Source organism: Ambystoma mexicanum, chromosome 10 (genome assembly GCF_040938575.1).
Source record: "Ambystoma mexicanum isolate Mex_15411 chromosome 10, UKY_AmexF1_1, whole genome shotgun sequence".
Classification (NCBI taxonomy): domain Eukaryota; kingdom Metazoa; phylum Chordata; class Amphibia; order Caudata; family Ambystomatidae; genus Ambystoma; species Ambystoma mexicanum.
Window position 1 is genome coordinate 530,499,970 of NC_090932.1, and position 20,201 is coordinate 530,520,170.

Sequence of the window (20,201 nt, forward strand, 5' to 3'; positions counted from 1 at the left end):
GCCGTATGGTCGCTTTCAGACCATTTTTAAATTGTGCCTTATGCCTTCAGACCAATCTTAAATTGTGTTGTGCCTTATGGTCGCTTTCAGACCACTCTAAACTGTGTGTGCCTTATGCCTTTGTCAATTTCTAAGTGCCATGCCCCACTATATTGGCATTTTTAGCCACGATTAGAACTTCCCAAGCCTGAACCCTTGCTGTAGCATATCCGCCTTACAGATACTAACAGGATCTACCAACCTAGACTGATAGTACATTTGCACCCCTATCCCCTCCAAACTCACCAAATACAAGCATTACCTCATCGCTACCACAATATGCACACTACTACCTGCGTCTCACACCCACGTGGGACCATAGCCTGGACTCTCCTAACCATCACCATCATAATGGCCCTCACCAACTCTACACCCTGCAACTTGCATGAGAGAAACTTGCGACTTAGAGCTAGGCTCCCACGACTTTATGACATCAAAAATAAGAGAACCAACCCACCAGTATCCACGCGCACCCCCACTACCATCAATCCTAACCTCCCAGACCTTGCGACGATAAATCGTCCTCAACCACTTGATTACCCATACTACAAACAGAGGAGACACAACCACCCCAATCCCAGAACTGCCAAAGATAACAAGATAAATCCAACACTATCAGGAGCACTCATTAATGCTAGGTCCATTATAGCACATAACACCGAAATAGCAGATATACTGTCTTCGGACAATTTAGATATCCTTGCTGTCACTGAAACCTGGCTCCATGATGCAGCTGGCCCTGCCCTCTCGACTGCCATACCAGATAACTTCAATATCCTTAGAGTCGACCGTCCCAACACTAGAGGAGGTGGCCTAGCCATCATAACCAAAACACACCGAGCTGCCAGACTCACCCCACACCCAGCTCTCACATCATGCAAACTTCTCTCAGCTAAAATACCTATCTCAAATAACAGCACACTAACTATACTTCTTGTGTACAGACCACCAGGCCCACTAGGCAATTTTGAGGAAGACTTATCTAGCCTCCTCACCGACAGCATCAAAGACTCCACTCAGCTCCTTCTACTAGGCGACTTTAACTTAGGCTTCAATGACGCTGAAGACAAACAAGCACAAGCAATCCAAACTATTCTAGCCAATCACGACATTACCCAAAATGTCCTAGCTCCTACACATATAAAAGGCCGCACGCTAGACTGGATAGCCAACCACAACTGCAACATCACCATCTCCAGTATCCTACCTCAAATATGGACCGACCATCATCTTATTTGCTTCACAGCCAACATCGAACCTCCCAAACCCAATAAGATTAAAATAGCACCCCCCATGCCAACAAGAAGTAAAAAAGAAATCACAGCTGAAAAACTACTCCCACTCCTCCTACCAACTCTCATAGCTAGTCCAAATGATTCCAACCCCAGTGAGTTAGTCGAATCATTTAACAACGCCATGACCAAAGCGCTAAACTTGATTGCCCCTACCAAACTCCACAAAAGTAAACGGGAAACTCACCTCAACTCTTGGTTTACCCCCCATCTCAAAGAAATGCGTATCCAAAAACGCAAACTCCAAGCTATCTGGAGGCATACTCCCTCTGCCGACAATAGAACCACACTTGCTAACTTTGCCAAAAAATACAAAAAGGAAATCATTCAAACGAAAAAAGACTCATTCAATCATAGAATCAGTAAAGCCAATTCCAACTCCAAAGAGCTCTTCACTATTCTTCGTGAATTGGAAAACCCTATTGCCCCCACAGACAATGTCCCCAAGGATAAATCCTGGTGCACTAGCATCCAAAATGCTCTTGCAAATAAAATCATAACCCTTCAATCTAAAATTGCTGAGAAAAAAGCCTCCTTGCACCCTCACGGTACCCACACCACCCCATTGAAGGAGTCACCCAGCACACCCCCCCAAAACAATGATAAACCCTTCAGGTTCACCAACATCTCTATACTGGAAACGGAAAAGGTCATTCTGTCCCTTAAACCGTCAAATTGCCAAGGTGACAGTTGCCCTGCGCAAATCATTAAGGATGCAGCTAGAGATCTAGCACCCTTCATCTCGAAACTTATCAATGCCTCCTTTAACACGAGCACTGTACCCACCAACCTTAAAGGATCCTGGGTTCTCCCCCTCCTCAAAAAACAGACACTTGACCCAGCTATCCCCACTAACTACAGGCCTATTACTACGGTCCCATTCCTCCTTAAAATCATTGATAGAGTAGCCTACCTCCAAATCCAAAACCACTTGGAGACGCACCAACTATTAGGTACACGGCAATCTGGCTTCAGACCACTGCACGGCACTGAAACAGCCCTCATTGACCTTAAGACACAAATTGACGAGCTGAAGGACAAAGGTAATACAGCTATGCTCCTCCTCCTTGACCTGTCAGCGGCCTTTGACCTGGTGGATCACGCAGTATTATGCAACCATCTAGCGTCTGCCGCTCACTTCTCAAGTGAAGCTATAGCATGGGTACAATCCTTCCTAGCCAACCGTTCAATGAGAATGTTCTCCCCTGTAGCAGCAGCGGACCCAATCCAAATCACTTGTGGTGTCCCACAAGGCTCATGTGTCTCACCGACTATGTACAATATCTTCACTAAGCCTCTCTTCGACAAACTTGACAAACTAGGGGTAACCTACACGAATTATGCAGACGATACGCAGATTCTCATACCTCTATCAGGAAACTTTGTCGAAGATACAGCTCTAGTAAACAAAATCTACCTCCTCATTCAGGCATGGATGGCCTCCCAAGGCCTCTGCCTAAATGACGACAAAACTGAGATACTAATACTGGGTTCCGACTCCAACCTAAAAAAACTGAGCCCCAACTATCGTAACTTTAACATAGATGGCAATACAATTAAGGTGGCTACCGAGGTAAAAACCTTGGGCTTCTACCTCGACTCCACTCTATCCCTTAAAAAACAAGTCAACACCCTGGCATCCTCTACAGCGTACACCTGCAAACTAATCAGGACCTGCAGACCTTACCTCTCTAAAACCAACTGCATCATGCTTGCCAATGCGTTAGTCATGTCCAAACTAGACTATTGCAATGCCCTCTATGCAGGGGCCAACAAATCCATCATAAATAAAATGCAAATCCTTCAAAACAACGCTCTTAGAGCTGCCCTTGACATACCCCGCAAAGCACATATCTCAAACGTTAGGAAAGACCACCACTGGCTCAAAATCAGCGACAGAGTCCTGCTCAAGACACTATCGCTTACCCATAAAGGGCTCAACAACACTGCTCCCCCCTACATCTCAGCCAGACTAACTAGAAAATCATCTAGGCACCATACCAGGGCTACTAACCACTACCTGCTCGAAACCCCTAGATTCAGACGCTCCAAAGCGGGCGGAGCAAGTTTCCCTGTCAAAGCTGCCCAGGCCTGGAACGCATTACCCACTGCACTAAGAGCCAATTTACCCTACTCCAATTTTAGACGCAAGGTAAAAAACTGGCTCTGGACAAATGACAACTAACCCCTGAGGCACCCATGATACCGTTGTCCATAATGACTTCTGTTCTCAGACCTGCACACTCCCTCAAAACTACAATATGCTAGTTTTCTTTTTCTTCTGCCACACGGCAAGTATTGATCTGTCTTACGGTACTGTTATGTTGTTTCTCGCCTATACTCTGTATGTAACCCAAGTTTAAGTAACCTTGTACCTGCTGCGCCCGGCTACCCCTGGGTTTGTGTGCGCATTATCAAATAAACAATACAATACAATACAATATTTCGCCATTGGAAGCCACGAGGCTTCAGGACACTCCAAAATGGCCGCCCTATGGGTTTCCACCTCCTTAACCTTCTCAGCACCAAACCGACCGACGTGATTGGCTCACCTCTTCCTCAAATAGCCAATAGGAGTGCCGGTAGGCGTGAGCCGGCACGCGAGAGAAGGCACGAAGAAAAGGCTCGGCTCCTGACTGAGCTGACCGAGCGTGCCGAGGTGCGGCTGCGCCAGGTCTCTAAGCCTTGCCTCCTGCCTGGACCCCTGCCCTGATGGTGAGACATTGTTTGCACTAACCACCTGAAAGATACTGCCACGTCGCCCTTATGACTCTAGAAACGATATTCTAAAGTTGCCTTCTATGAGCACCCGCCCACACTATTGTCTAAACATTGTTCTTTACTGTTCCTCACAATACCTGTCACAAATTATCTTTGCGCTGCACGCCACCCCTCACTTGATTGTATGATTCTGTATTGATTGTCTACCACGTGGAGTAAGCTACCCACACTGCTGGTATTTGTCCCTACCTCATGGATCACGCGCAAGTAAACACTGAGCCTTATGCCTACCATGATAGGTACCCTTCTGTACCACTCGTTCACTTTGAAGGACTGCTGACCTTCACCCACATATCTATGCACACACTGCTATTCATCTGCATATGTACTACTTAGTACAACTGCCACGCGCACTACTGTCACTCCATATCCTTGCTCTGCCTTTTTGCCTGCCCACCAGGCCCCAGCCTTAGCTCGCATCTTGCCTGACTAATACGCCTCTAGCCCTGTATTATATACTGCCTGAATATTGAGGTCCAGCTTTTGCCTTGCTCTCTGCCTGATTGACATCCAGCATTACCACTGTGCCCTAGCTCGGACTTGTAACTTGTACATGTAATATATGTATTTTGCCTGATCAACACACCCTAGCCCACAATGTATTCTGCCAGACTGCCAAGCCTAGTCTTCATTTGTATTTGGCCTGATATACATCCAGGTGTGCCCGGTCTATGCCTATTAACTAGCGCCATTCTGGCTCCCACTGCTAATTTTGAATCTAGGTGTGCCCTATCTATGCCTGTGAAATACCCTGTATTAGTAAGCTCACGCTATAATTGGCCATTATCGTAACAAAATGCAGGCATTGCTAACATTAACCATGTTCCCATTCTGCATTATACCATCTGCCACCCCCTGCACTAGAGGTCATTACATTAAGTTTGATGAAGGGTTAGGAAGACTGAGATGTCCTCATCACCACCCTATCCCCTGCCCCACACCATTCCTTCCCACACAACCCCCTTTTCCCTCATTAATCACAACCAAACTACATCCAGCCTCCACTATGTGCAATACACATGATAAATTGCCCCGTGTGCCTATAGCCTCAACCACCTCGCTTCGTGACATCTCTAAGCGTAACTAGAGACTAACCAGCAGACTACCGCCTAGCAGACACTTACCAGTAGAATATACCCATAAGTCCATACGTTCAGATCGCCCTGAATGCACCGACAATCGCAGACACAAAAAGAAAATGTGTACAGCCCCTCTGAACAACCCAGGGGACACTAGCCCTAGTCGACCAGCGAAGGACGCACAAACACAGCCCACTAAAGGAGCATTACTGAATGTCAGGTCATTGGTAGCACACGCTACTGAGATTGCCAACATTATTGTGAACAATAACCTTGACTTCCTTGTAATGACAGAAACCTGGCTGCATGAGGCAGCAGGCCCTTCTATTGCCCTAGCCGTCCCAGATAATTATTCCATTCTCTGTGTAGACAGACCCAAGACCCCCCGGGTCCTTTGAAGAAGATATCATAGCCTTAGCAGCCAACACCACCAAACCTACAGCGCAAAATATAATTTTAGGAGATTTCAACCTTGGTTACAAGGACACTAGCGACCCTCACGCCATCTCTCTAGCCTCTGCATTACTAGAACAAGGCTATACTCAAATTAGCACTAAACCCACCAATGAAAAAGGAAGGATACTTGACTGGGTTGCGGTTCTCAATTGCACCATCACCCTACTAGATCCGACTCCAGTAATATCGTCAGACCACCACCTTATCACTTTTGAAGTGCATATCAACAATTTGGAAAAGATAAAGCCCATTATTGCTCCCCCCTGCCTCACAAGGAATAAACGAAACATTACAGCAGACGCTTTAGTTCCCCTGGTAACCCCCTTACTCAATGCCCTACCGGACACCAAAGATCCTAACACTCTAACATCTACAATGAAACCATGACTAAAGCCATTGATGCTATTGCCCCGCTTAAACTACGAAAAAGCAAACCCAAAGCCCATCTCAACTCGTGGTTCACTCCAGAGCTAAAAATACTTTGTACTGAAATAAGAAAATGGGAATCACGTTGGAAATCATCCCCTACACCTGAAAACAAAACCATCCTTGCCATCATCACTGCCACCTACAAAAATAAGATAATCCAGGCTAAAAAAGAAACCTACAATAACAGAATAGCCCAAGCCAGCTCCAGCACTAAAAAATTATTCAACATTCTACAAGAACTAGAGAACCCCAACCCACCGCCAGAGAAATGCACTAAGGATAAAGCCTGGTGCACAAGCATTCAAAATGCCCTCTCCAATAAAACTAAACTACAGACCAAAATAGCTGACAAAAGATCCCAACTAACAGTCATCACACCAGCACCTACCCCTACCTCTCACGTTAACTCCGGTTTCACATTCAAAAAAGTCACCATTCCCGAAGTCCACAAAATCGTTGCGTCTCTTAAACCACTCCTCCTTCTCTAACAACTCCGTCCCTAGTAACCTCAAGCAGTCCTGGGTTCTATCACTATTAAAAAAACAGACCCTTGATCCGGCCATACCCACTAACTACCGACCAATTACGACAGTCCCCTTTCTATTGAAAATTTTGGACAGAATAGCCTACTTGCAAATACAAGATTACCTTGAAGCTCACAAATTACTCTGCACCCGTCAATCTGGCTTCAGACCCCAGCACGGAACAGAAACTGCACTTGTCAACCTCAAAAGCCAGATCGATGAATTAAAAGACAAAGGAAAGATGGGCATCCTACTTCTACTCGACCTCTGGGCGGCTTTTGATCTGGTGTATCACTCCATACTTTGCAACCACCTATCCTCAGCGGCCCATTTCTCCAGTTGCCTGGATCCAATCTTTCCTCGCTAACAGAACTATGCACGTGTTCTCACCTTCAGCAGCTACTGACCCCATCCCCATCACCTGCGGAGTCCCTCAAGGATCCTGCGTCTCGCCCACTTTGTACAACATTTTCACAAAGCCACTATTTGACAAACTGGACCGTCTGGGTGTCACCTACACAAACTATGATGATGACACCCAAATACTCCTACCCCTCTCAGGAACCTATGACATAGACGTTGCTCGGATTAACAAAGTCTTCATCATCATTCAGGCTTGGATGGCCACACATGGCTTCTGCCTGAATGATAAGACAGAATTACTCCTAGTCGGATCATCAAACAACCTTCTCAAACCAAGTCCTCATTACACAAAAGCAGATTAACAGGACCTCATCGGCCACAGCCTACACAGGCAAGCTGATCAGAGCCTGTAGACCTTTTCTATCCCCCACCAGCTGCCTTAAGCTGGCGAGAGCGCTTATACAATCTAAACTGGATTATTGCAACAGCCTTCATCTAGGAGCAAACAAAACCACCCTAAATAAACTCCAGATCATGCAAAATAACGCGCTCAGAGCAGCGTTGAATATTCCCAAAAGAGAGCACATATCAGAAACTAGAAAACAGCACAGGTGGCTCTACATACATGACAAAATTGTCCTAAAAACTATCTGTCTAACTCACAAAGCACTTAACTACCAAGCCCCCCGCCCCCTATCTCACAGACAAGTTCACTTGGAAGGTATCCAACAGAATCACTAGATCATCCAACATACCATGTCTGGCAGTGCCCAGATATGATCTAAAAAGAGCCGGAGACTCTAGCTTCCAGGTATTAGCCACCCAGCTCTGGAACACTCCCCCCTCAGAATATTCAGACTATTCAAACCTTTAACAAATTCAGAAGCCATGTCATTACATGGATACTCAACAAAACATAAAACAACAGTTCCTGATACCACTAACCGTGAGATGATCTGTACAACTAGCATGTGTTATCCATCCTATCCTCCTGCTATGACCTATGCATAATATGCACAATGTCTAATATGTATATATGTACCATTTTAATTTTTTCTGTGAATGCTATACTATGCCATGTAACCATCACCATCCTCTAGCGCCCAATTACCTCCGGGTCAGGTGCGCGATATAAATAAAATAAACCAACAAACCAACCAAGTCCCTAGCAACAGAGTCCGACTCGCGACCTCAGCCACAGTATGAGGCACAGCCAAGGATGATTGAGTTTGTACTTCTAGTGAAGTGGTAGCAGGATCCTTACTCAATGTGCTTCTGCCCATCATTTGCTGGATTCACTAATTTAGCTAAGTCTGTTGCATCCCTCTCAGTCTGACAGTTATTATCCTAGGCCCCTTTACGCTGCTTAATACAGTCTGCTATCTGAAGTTCAGAATAAGATGTACAAACCAATTTAACACAATCTGTAAGGTTTGGCAGCTTTTATCATCCACTGCTATATCTGAGAACAGACCAGTTGGCTATGAACTATCCATCTTAATAGGCATCACAAATTGTACAGATTTATCCAACAGGTCGAACCAGATGCCAAAATCATGAAAATGTTTATACTTCTGAAAGTCAGCAATTATTCCATCTTTGACTAACTGCCACATTGGTTTGATGTCGTCAGGATCCATGTTATAGCTCTCCATAGAATCTACCACTGGTTTTGAAGGAGTAACCAAAAGAGTGTCCCTGGCTGTGGGGACAAATCAAGACATAGCCGCTCCGGAACCAGATGACTGGGACTATCACACTGCAGAACACTGGCCCCATCCGGTTTATACTTCTGAGCTTCATGCCTAGTTTGTCCCTCTTTTGCTAATTCCATATCAATATTAGAGATAGAATGTAATGTATTCTCTTGAAGTCGCCATCTTCTACAAGCACTAACAGCCAGGACCTCAGGCAACATAGTCCCATTAGGAGTAGAGCGGTCGCTCCTCTTACGCCAGGCCATTACTCACGGGCATAATCACACTGGTTTTCACAATCAATCAGAGCTAACTTCTAGGCCCTACTAGCCGTTAGCCACTGAGATATTAACAAGCCTCTGATATCCCGTAATATTTGTGTATTTCTTTTGTCTAAATGTACACACCCTGATGCCCGCGGACTTCGGCGCAATATAAGTAAATAAATAAAAATAAATAAAAGCCTCCTGTGTTAAACTCCAAAGGACGGGAGATCCACAGGCAGTGTTTGGCAGAGAAAGGGGGTAGTACAATTTACGATTCACCAGCTTCCCGGTATCTAATACAGTTGTTCCACCTGGTAACAATACCACATACAAGTGAGAATGGGGGTGAGACGTATGGGGAAAAGGCATCCAAAACAAATTCTGTACCATACATCCCATACACTTACCTTAGTGCTCGGACCACACATTGTGCTTTCCTCAAGGCAAAACAGGCTAATCACTCCTTGGTAAACTTGTCGGGCACCGCTTCTGCCTCTAGGGGTACGCCAACCCAAACTCCATTGACTCCCTCGGCTCCGTGTTTCACCCCACTCCACCTCGCTGCTCCCTGCACCTGCGTCAGCTCAGAACGCTGAGTCGCGCTCTACTTCCTGGTGTTCTGCTGGATTAAAGGAAGGGACCTAGAGACAGACAACATTCCAGCCATCAAGCCACACCCAGAAAGGGCTGTTTCCGACAGCAGTTCCTAGGTGAGTATGGGCAGACCCAAACCCAAGGGCCATCCACCAGAGTGATCCACCCCCACTTTTCCACCCCCAGGGTCAGGATCCAAAAGTGATAGTCTTTCTCTGGCCACCGGAGAAGAGGATCCAGGGGGAGTAGGAGTGAGGATCTCCTCAGGTTTCTCACAGGACGTCATCTTTGCTGTTTCTACCTGCCTAACTAGAGCATGGAAGAAAAGATTTTCTTTTGAGGCTTGTGCAATAACTGTTCAATTGTTAAGAGGAACTGTGTATTCATTTTGTTTCATGATTGGAATCCATAAAACGTGGCTGATTTTAGAACATGCATTGCATAACTTTTATGGAATTTTGTTTCCGGATAAAGTTCATGATGATATATTTTCACAGACCAGGTACTAGAAATGTCCCTCAAGTCAAGAAAAAAATAGGTTTGGCGGACATTGCGTTAGATTCAAAGATCTTAAAATAGGAAGATAGCTTGCGTCTGCATAAACTGGACAAAAGGAAAATGCATTAAGGACTCAAATAGAAGACCACCAGGGGGGCGCAGGCAGGATGGAAGCCTGATAACCCAGCTCTCCACGAGCCTCCGATCAGCGAATTTTATAAGGTTGCCCAGCCCGTATGTTAAAATTCGCTGCCGAGTAAGAAGGGGTTGAGACCCCTGGTCTCATTGAAAAACAAGTCGTTTTACTGGGTAAACGACCGTGCTGCGGCGACACTCCTCCCCCCCGCCTCCCCGTCCAAGAGGGCCTCCGACGTAAAGGAGTGGCGTTGGATAGGAAAGCACGGAAAAGTTGATCGTTGAACGCATAGTGCCGTGGAGCAGCTGGAGACACACGGACGTAGCCGTGCCTTGAGGGAGACTACAGCCGGTGTTTGCATCCGGATTGGAAGCCAGGCGGCTTCTGCAGGCGTGCCCGCGCCTCCCTTAAAGTTGGAACTGAGTGGTACTGGTGGGGGAAGGCTTCCGGCGCACGGTGCCTCGCGGAGGGATAGGAGGTACAGCGCCCGCGGAGGAAGTGCCCTAACAAAAGATTCGGAGGTCACGCCTCCCACTTTCCCCAGCCTCCAGAGCCTTGAGATTGAGTCCTACATGGGCAGCTTGTGGGAAGCGCCAAGAGGCAGTGGCCCTCCGACTCACATAGCTGACTGCACACAACACGGAGTCGCATTTTCATTTGAGCGGTGAAGCGTGGATCGCGAGGAGGACGCAGACGCCCTGTGAGGAGTAATCACCATAGCATGGCTGGAGATGGGCTTGATCCGCTAAGACAGAGTGGACAAGAGGCACGCAGATTCCGGACAGCTCCTCTGGCGCCTCTCTAGCAGCGCTGACCCTTCAGAGCAGCCCTTGGCCCGCCAGGTGAAGGCCTAAAGTAAGGAGAGGGGGTGAGAGTTTGTGGGCCCCTTGAAGTATAGCGCTTTATGAGGACTTTAGAAAAATCCAGGGTGCTGCCCCACTCCCCACATTCTATTGGCTACCAGCCTCTCTGGTGCTCTCAGAGTAAAGAAAACTTGGAGCCAGGTCGCTAATGTTGGGATGCTGGGTCAGCAATAAGGCCGTGGTAGGCGGAAACCACGCAGAACGCTAGTAGATAAGCACATCTACTGCCCAAACACCTGCTTTTGCCTTGACAGAAAGGAGGCGTGCCCCATATACCCATTCCAGGGGTGAACTGCTAGAACCCCCCCATCCAACAAAACCAGGACTTGGCATATTAAGAACTGATATGGGGAAACAACAAGGAACATCCTGAGGCAGCATCTTCCGCTCAGTACTCCTTACAGTGGGGTATCAATCAGGCAATAGTTAAAGATACGGACCTGGCACTGTTGGTTCCTGTGGACAAAGTGAAGAGAATAACACTATGAGAGTATCACTTTAGTGTGTAAAAGGTCTTGTTGCAAATCGATCAAGACAAAGAAAGCACTAGTCAAGTCAGGGCAGCCTGATCGGTAACTCTGTATGCAGTCTGCCAAAGTTGTCACATCAATGGAAAAGCTACCAAAATTCAGGAGAGACCTTATACAAATGGTGGCTCCCACCTCCCAAGAAGTTCCGCTGATAGCAGGAGGAGACCAAAATATGTCCACCAAAGCAGATATTCGCCTCCTCTTTGAAGAAATAAGAGCATTTAGGACGAGCATGACCTCGACCGTCAGCGTTCTACAGGACAAAGTACACAAGATAGAGGATAAAGTGGAGGCCTTGGAAAATTACCAACAGTCAGTGGATATTGTCGAAATGAGAAATGAAGGCCAGTTTCAAGAATTGGAGCAGCAAAATCGGGATTTGGAGGCAAAGGTCGAAGACCTAGAAAATATAGAACATAGAGCGAATGTTAGGATACAAGGCCTCAAGGAATCTCCAGGCGAAACACCGGCCTCCCTCGAAAGGAGAGTAAAAGATCTTATCGCAGCTATCCTCCCCACTCCGCTAGTACCCGCACTGGAATTTGAAAGAATACACAGAGCAGGAGGCCCGAGATCGGTACTGGCAAGGTGCCACCATTAAAAACACAAGACTGAGCTCCTCCAGAAAGCAAGAGGACTGGACACCATTGAGTTCGGGGACTCTAGAGTTAACATTTTTCAGGACTTGTCAGCAGCTACCCTGGCAAAAAGAAGAGCATGTCGCCCTCTTACAGCTTGGTTACGAGACAAAGGGACTAGGCACCGGTGGAATCATCCGTTCGCTCTGGTTTTTACCTACGACAATGAAGAATACAGGGCTAACTCTGGGGAGGAAGTGGAGGGAATTTTGAAAGGCTTGCAGACAAACCCGGACAGAGAGGAAGGGCAGGAAACACTGTCGTTGTCACAATCAGAGCGAGCACCAACTGGCCAATGGAGACAAAAAAGCAGATCCAGAGGAGGCAAAAAATTTAAAAGGCTGAATAACCCATGAGTTGGAGGCAGATGACATGAGACATAGTGGAACATTCTGCGTCTCTGAAAAACAAAAGCCGGGCTGGGCATTAACATCGGCAGACATTACGCATTCGCTAATTAGCAGTAGTATAGTTGAATAACAGCATAGAAGGTTTTGTGGAGGGCACCCGTTGGTGGCCCTATGTTTACACTTGGGGCGTCTCCAATGTTATGGAGGGAGTCCATTTATCATTTTCAAATCTTCTTCATTCTTTTCTATTTTTCTACTTTCTTAGTAGGGAAGGAGGGGGTGGGGTATGCATGGCCGTTCTACTCAGGAGAATCAATGGAGTCGGAAATTGCACCTTTAAATAGCATAATGGCATGGCTGGTGAAAAACATCACCAAACATCCAGAAGTGACTTGCAACAACAGAACTCTGTTCTCTCGGCGCCTGGATACCTATGGGCTTTGTCGCGGTACAATAACAATATCGATGGTGGATAAAACGATCAGAGTGGGATCATTGAATGCAAAAGGACTAAACTCACCGCAGAAAAGATCAATGCTGAGGCGGACATTTCACCAAGCCCACCTAGACATTCTATTTGTCCAGGAAACAAAGTATAAACAGTCTGGGGAATTTGATATTAGGGGGAGTAACATAGGAGGGTCAATATGGGCCTCTGGCCAGAGAAGAAGGGAGGAGTGGGTATGTTGTATCGCTCCACTTTGGGTCTCCGAATCACACGTGTCCGGAGAGACCCAAACTGCGCATTTTTGATTATCCAAAGCGAGTTAGAATCCACCGTAGTAACATTGTGTTCGGCATATGCTCCAAATGTGAAACAGCTATCTTACTGCAAAAATGTATTGGCGGTCTTGGAGGGTGAAAGAGTGGGCCCTCTCATTTGTGGGGGAGATCTCAACCAAATAACAGCTTCATCCCTAGACTGGCGGTCATTCCGCCTTGCCGCGCGTCGTCCCCCTGACAATTCACAGTTTCAATCATTAATCTAAGAGCACCACTTTATAGATGCCTGGCGCACCATACATCCCACCAAGAAAGCATGCACTTTCTACTCACATCCACATCAGACCTATACACTTATTGATTATGTATTACTAGATTCTAGCTTTGAACACCTGATAAAGGAAGCTGATATTGCAATAGTAGGCTGGTCCGATCATGACATGGTATTGGTCAATCTGAATCTGGGGGGGTCAAAGGCTAATAGGGAGTCGATGGACGTGTAATGATACACTGTTCAAGGACAAACTGTTCCGAGAAAGTTTAGACAAAGAAATACAGGATTTTTTCATAAGATAAGACACCAACGACATTCCTAGTCGCACGGGCTGGGAAGCAGCAAAAGCAACTATACAGGGACTTATAATAGCGCAGGGTGACTCAGTTAAAAGACTAAAATTATTGGAAGAAACCCGGGTCACAAAATTAATAGATAAAAAAAGAACGACTTGATAAATGGACAGGGGGATTCCTCAGAGACAAGGGCAGAAATTAAAGCTCTTAGGCAAGAACTGAAAGACATATGGATGAGCAAGTCCTTGGCTAGTCTTAGATTTGTTAAACAAAAATACATTGAAAGGGGGGACAAGGCCCACACACTGCTTGCAGCAAGACTCAGAAAGGAAAGAACAGAAAGAGCCGTACTTAAGGTTAAGTCATCCTCAAATATGATCTTAACAAACCTGACAGAAATCACAACACGATTTGCTCAATTCTATGAACAACTTTATGCCGCTGATATACCACCATCTCTCGAAAGCACTGTAGAATTTATGTCAAAAGTAGACTTTCCTCCGCTAATGGACACGGAGAGAGAGCTACTGAACGGCCCAATTACAGCAGAGGAAGTAGATTGCGCCATTGGCTCCTTGAAGGCAGGCTCGGCACCGGGCACAGATGGCTTCACCCCAGCCTTTTATAAAAGGTTCAAGGGCGCTCTAACCCCATTTCTTACTATGCTATTTAATGGCATTATGGAGACGGGCATAGCTCCTCCATCATTTACGGAAGCCAGAATTTTAGTTCTCCCTAAGGAAGGGAAAGACAGGTCGGAATGCGGCTCCTATCGGCCGATTTCGCTCCTGAATGGCGACGCAAAAGTTTCTGCCAGTATTCTGGACAAGCGACTGAGCAGGGTCTTGCCCCAACTGATCCATAGTGATCAGACAGGATACATGGTGAACCGCCAAGGGGCAGTCAATGGCCGTACAATGTTAGACCTTAGGGCCTCATCTCTCTCCAAAGAAATTGAACCCACGTTGGTCTCCATCGATGACAAAAAAAGGCATCTGACCGCGTGGAGTGGAGATTTATGATGGACGTTCTGGAGAAAGCGGGCTTAGGCCCAGAGTGGATTAGAGGAGCCAAAGCATTATATAAAAACACCCGAGCAAAAATTGTGGTGAATGCCATCGCATCACAGGAATTTGAATTGACCAGAGGGACAAGGAAAGGCAGCCCTCTCTCCCCTTTAGTATATATCCTTGTCATGGAGCCGCTAGCCCAAAATATTAGGCGAAATCCCAACATTCAAGGCTTCGTTAGATATGGAACTGAATAGAAGCGTGCGTTGTTTGCAGATGACGTATTGGTATACATCACCTCCCCAGACCAGTCGATACCAGCACTCCTCCATGAGATAAAAGAATATGGGGCGCAATCTGGATTTAGCATTAATAGGCATAAAACAGTCATCCTTCATCTTTACGAACTTAGCCCACTTGCCACAGCTACCCCCCAGACAGGGGGTTTTCAAATGGCACATGCAAACCTAAAATATTTAGGAGTAACGATTACTAAAAACCTTCAAAATGTGTTTCAAGCCTGGCATAAACGACCGCATACCCAAAGTATGAAGATTCCAATCCTGGTACGAGGCGGGCATGGAAAGGGTGGGGCAATTGCAGAAAAAAGACTCCTTCATCCCACTCCCGGAACTGACTGAGGCCCTAGGAATAGGCCCACTGTCTACCTTCCAATACATCCAGATAAAAGGGGTCCTAACAAAACCTGAATGGAAGGACAAACTGAAAAGAGACCTTACCCCGTTTGAAAAACTTCTAGACTCCAGGTCCGAAATGAAGGGTCTGATATCCGCAATGTACAAAGAACTAATAGAAGCAGGAGAGGGGTCCACGGAACTACTGAGAAGCAGATGGGAAAGAGACATAGGAGATGAGCTAAGCCCTGATCAGTGGGAAATAATGTGAAATACAGCATCCAAAACGTCCATATCTAGCCAATATAAACTACACGCCATTAAGCTGCTACATAGATGGCAATATGACCCACTCAGGCTCTCCAAGATGTTCCAAACAACGAGTCCAAGATGCTGGAGGGAATGTGGGGAGGTAGCCGGCTACTGGCACATGTGGTGGAGTTGCCCGTACATAAAGATATTCTGGGAGGAGGTCCTAGGGTGGATTAAAGAAATAGATGGCATACAAAGGGTCCCCGACCCTCACTTGATTCTGTTCGGTCTAGAGAGGAATGAGGACGACTGGATCAGCTCTAAAGGCCTGGCTCCACAATTAATGCTAGAGGCCTGTGCCTTACTGGTAATGAAATGGAAATCCATAACAGTCCCGGGAATAAAGGAATGGAATAATGTGGCATCCAATATCTGCACAATGGAAATGATCACAGCCTCTCTGCACAATAAAGCAGTCGCAATGTGAGGCCCTATGGATGGACTTTAAAAATAAACACCTCTCAACAACCTCAGACTCCCAACCCGACGAACCTCAGAGGATCTAATGTAAGCCAGAGGAACTAAAAGTTGACGTAGGGAGACGGTTCAGAACTCGCAGCCGAGAAAGACCCACAGCAGTAGAACTATGACCACTATGGCCCACGCATGCACTATGTTTGTAAGATGTTTGCTCAACCAACGAGGGGGTGGGGTAGGCGGGTGAGGGTAACGTTTTGTTAATTGTTACAGCCAGAGAATGGAGACACATATAATGTTGTTTGATAGGTAAAAAACAAAGGCTCTACTTGTGTAATGTAACCATGAGCTAGTATTTACGTATTATGTAATGTGAATTTTCTTGTTGTTTTTGTTTAAAATCAATAAAATCAAATTTAAAAAAAAATAAAAATGGTTTCAAGAAAACTACAAACCGCTCTTGGTCACAATCCTGAAGAATCTGGGCAACTGGGGCAAACTTAAGTTGTCATGGGCTGGAAAACTGACGGCAATTAAAATGAATGTCCTACCACGACTTCTTTTCCTTTTTCAGTTATTGCCAATCCTCCTCCCGTGTACTTTCTTGAAATGAAAAACGCTTTGCTATCGTTTCTCTGGGACAAAGGCAGACCCTGATTTTACCTAAAGGTAAGGGAGGCCTTGCCTATCCAGACATGTCTTCCTACTTTGTGGCAGCAGTGCTTCATGTCTTGGTTGATCACATTAGCGAGTCAAAGAGCAAGCAGTGTGTGGCCCTGGAAAATGGCATTTTCACCCCTGTAACCATGGGCGAATGGCTCCTGTAAAAACTAAACCACGCAGACCGAGTGAACATCCTGTCCTCTCGCTAATCTGGTCCCTATGGAAAAAAAAAGACCCCGTTATGAAGGGAGTGACAATGTGGCCATCTCCACTGACTTGCATCTGGGCCCCTCCAATTAGAGATGCGATAATAGATCCCCTTCGCTTTCAGCCTCAGTATGAGCAGGGCTTGGTTAGAGTGGGGCAAATGTGGAGGGAGGGCTCCCTTTCTGACCAAGGAGGAATTGGAGGAAACACAAGCACTAACCATTGGGCCTCTTCCGTACCTTCAGTTAAAGGGTGTCCTAACAGATCGCAAATGGAAAGACCAGCTACAGCGCCCATTGACAGCATTTGAAACCATACTAAATAAACATATAGGTTCCAAGGGCGTCATATCAAGCATGTACAGAGCACTCTTGGAGAGAGGACATCTTCCCGAGCCCAAGGCCAAAGGTAAATGGGACAAGGAACTGGGCTGGGTAGACAATCAGGAGGGATGGGACGCTATATATATATATATATATATATATATATATATATATATATGAGTGGTGTGAAGTCGTGAATATCAATGCAATATAAAATGCACAACTGTAGAATATTGGTACAGTGGCACCTTACCCCCCACCGTATGGCTAAAATGTACCATGGCGTAACTCCCTATTGTTGCCGTGGAGGTGCACAAGTTTGTACATACTGGCATCAATGGTGGGCTTGCTCACAGATTCAGCTGTTCTGGAAAGAAGTCCTGGGGTGGATTTATGAGATTGAGGGTATCCAAAGAATCCTCGCTCCTCTTCTGGTCCTTTTTGGAGTGGAGGAAGAGAGATATGCTCCTACCACACATGCCAAGAAACCTCTTATTAGCTGCCTGTGTGACAATCAAATGGAAAGCATCTTCCCTCCCAAACATAGGCAGATTGGCTGCATAAAGCAAAAGAAATGTATGAAATGGAGAGCCTTACGGCCATTGTGAAGGACACTAACACTTATATGGACCAACAATGGCTCCCGTTCCTCCAATTCTACAGGGAGAATCAGGCCACATAATGTACATGTCAGCTTTGGGATGGTGCTAGTTTCCTGGCCCACGCATAGTATGCAATGGAATGCGCAAAAAAAAAAATAACTCTAGGGGCGAGATTCGGGCGCTGACCCATCCTGACAGGGTATTCCCCCTACTGAATACACAAAAGATTGATCCCTCACCATACATCATTACATGACATGTTAAAGTTCCCCATTGATAACGCAGCCATACATTATTGTAGTGTGACCGATTCCACCACTTTCAGTGTTTTGATTGTTCATCTTCTTTATGAATGGCCCTGGGTAGGAAAGGGGAGGCGGGTGGGAATGGGAAACAGACTGTCCTCTTTACTGTTCTTCATATTTCCTTTTTCACTACTGTTTTTCCTCGGTCCTCCCTTTACTTCTCTGTCAAAACTATACAGAGTACGAGGGCTTTTCTTCAATATTTCTTCTTTCACTATCAGTACTTTGAAAATTAGAAAATGTTCTTAATGTGACTGCATTGGTCAATATGTAAAGTTTGTTGTTTGACACTTTTTTGTCGGCCGGTTGGCCGATGTACCTCTTGGTCACAATAAAAATATATATATAAAAAAAAGAAAACTCTAAATGAACACAAAAAAAGGAAAGCCTACTTTCTCTCCTACTAATTGGCCAATAGTACAGGTCAAGGCAGTAATAACGAGCTCCGGTATGAGTACTCCTATGTTTAAAATAGAGGGACCATGCAAGATGAGCTTGAATTCCTTCCACACCACAAAGTAGTTCATGATATATATTCAATGACTTCCTTAGCTTACCCAGCTCTTATTCTAACTCCATTGTGCCATAATATTCCTTAAACACATCAATCAGTCTACCAGAAAGAGTATTAAACAAATCCCAATGGTAGAGGCACTTGGAGAGGTTGAACTGGAAGACCACCGAAGACGAATGCACGCCACAGATCAGGGAGTATCAAAAGCACATGAGCTGAAGGACATGCAAAGTCACATTGCAGACTTAAGGAAAGAACTACATGTTTTGAACAGGCCTTTGTTAGAAGGGGTCAGGAGTCCCCTTTTTCTTAGGAAGCTAAGGAACTTTGATTTTGAACTGTAACTGTAGGCCTCAGCCTGACACTAAGTCTTTTGGACTCTGTCCTGAACTGAATTATCAGGCGAAAGCCTAGGAGTGAGAGAGAGTACTCTGGGGAGGGGGTGAAGCACCAACCAGCACAAGACAAGAAAGGCGAGTAAGAACACTTCTCCAGGCTAAGTTTTGGTTTTCCTTTATTAGTGGTAGGGTCAGAAAGCATAGGTTTGGACAGAGGACAAGGTTATTTCTAAAGCATCATGACAAGCACCCTTTTGTTATTGTTTTGAATAGGGAACCTTCATCATAGCTGTAGGGCTAAGTGAGGCATTAACTTTACTTTAAGTTTAACACTTTCAACCATGTCCAGTTGTCTGTCTCCCATGTCTGACCGACCACAGGCCAAATCTGCTTGTATGGATTTATGAAAATTACATTTGAAAAATAATACGAGATAGTGGAGACAAAGCTAATGTCTCAAAATGCTCTAATCCCGATAGACAAAAGAAGACTGATCACCTTATTCACGGGCGACCGACAAAAAACGGTTTTATAGTGCTGAGTGGACAGTACCTTAAAGAGCTATTGAAGACCTTTTGAGGGTAGAATGAAAAAGAAAACCCATGGTAGCAACCACTATACTCATAGTCCATAATCCAGTTTCCTGCAAATTTGTTGGATATCCTACAAGGACTGGACTACAGCGTTTTTTTCAGCACCAACAAAAACAAATGCTGTCCTTTTTTATGTGAAGTCAGACAAATGCAAGGCCATAGCCCCAACTTCCCATCGCCCCTCAGTCCTTTTCAACAGTGGACGTCCGTACCCGACTGACTGCTGAATGATTTAGGAGGGAAGGTGTGCAGGCATATGGAAGACTAGGAGTACAGTAGTCACTACAGTGATTAACATTTTCTTAATCCAAGCCCCATCCTCTTTCCACCATACTTGTGGGAGACTCCCAAGCACCAATGTCAGGAGAGGAAGATGGCCCCATTACCAACTAAGTTAAACAGGTTTTTGAGATCCAAATGTCGCAACTGAGTGTCCACTTTGGAGCTCTCATCC

The 20,201-nt window shown here is 45.7% G+C and overlaps 1 protein-coding gene across 6 annotated transcripts in view; it reads right to left on the minus strand.

Annotated features, from left to right (window-relative positions):
- Nucleotides 1-20,201, minus strand: part of PASK (PAS domain containing serine/threonine kinase) — a 2,072,978-nt gene that overhangs the window by 1,798,171 nt on the left and 254,606 nt on the right. The gene's annotated exons all lie outside the window — the stretch shown is intronic.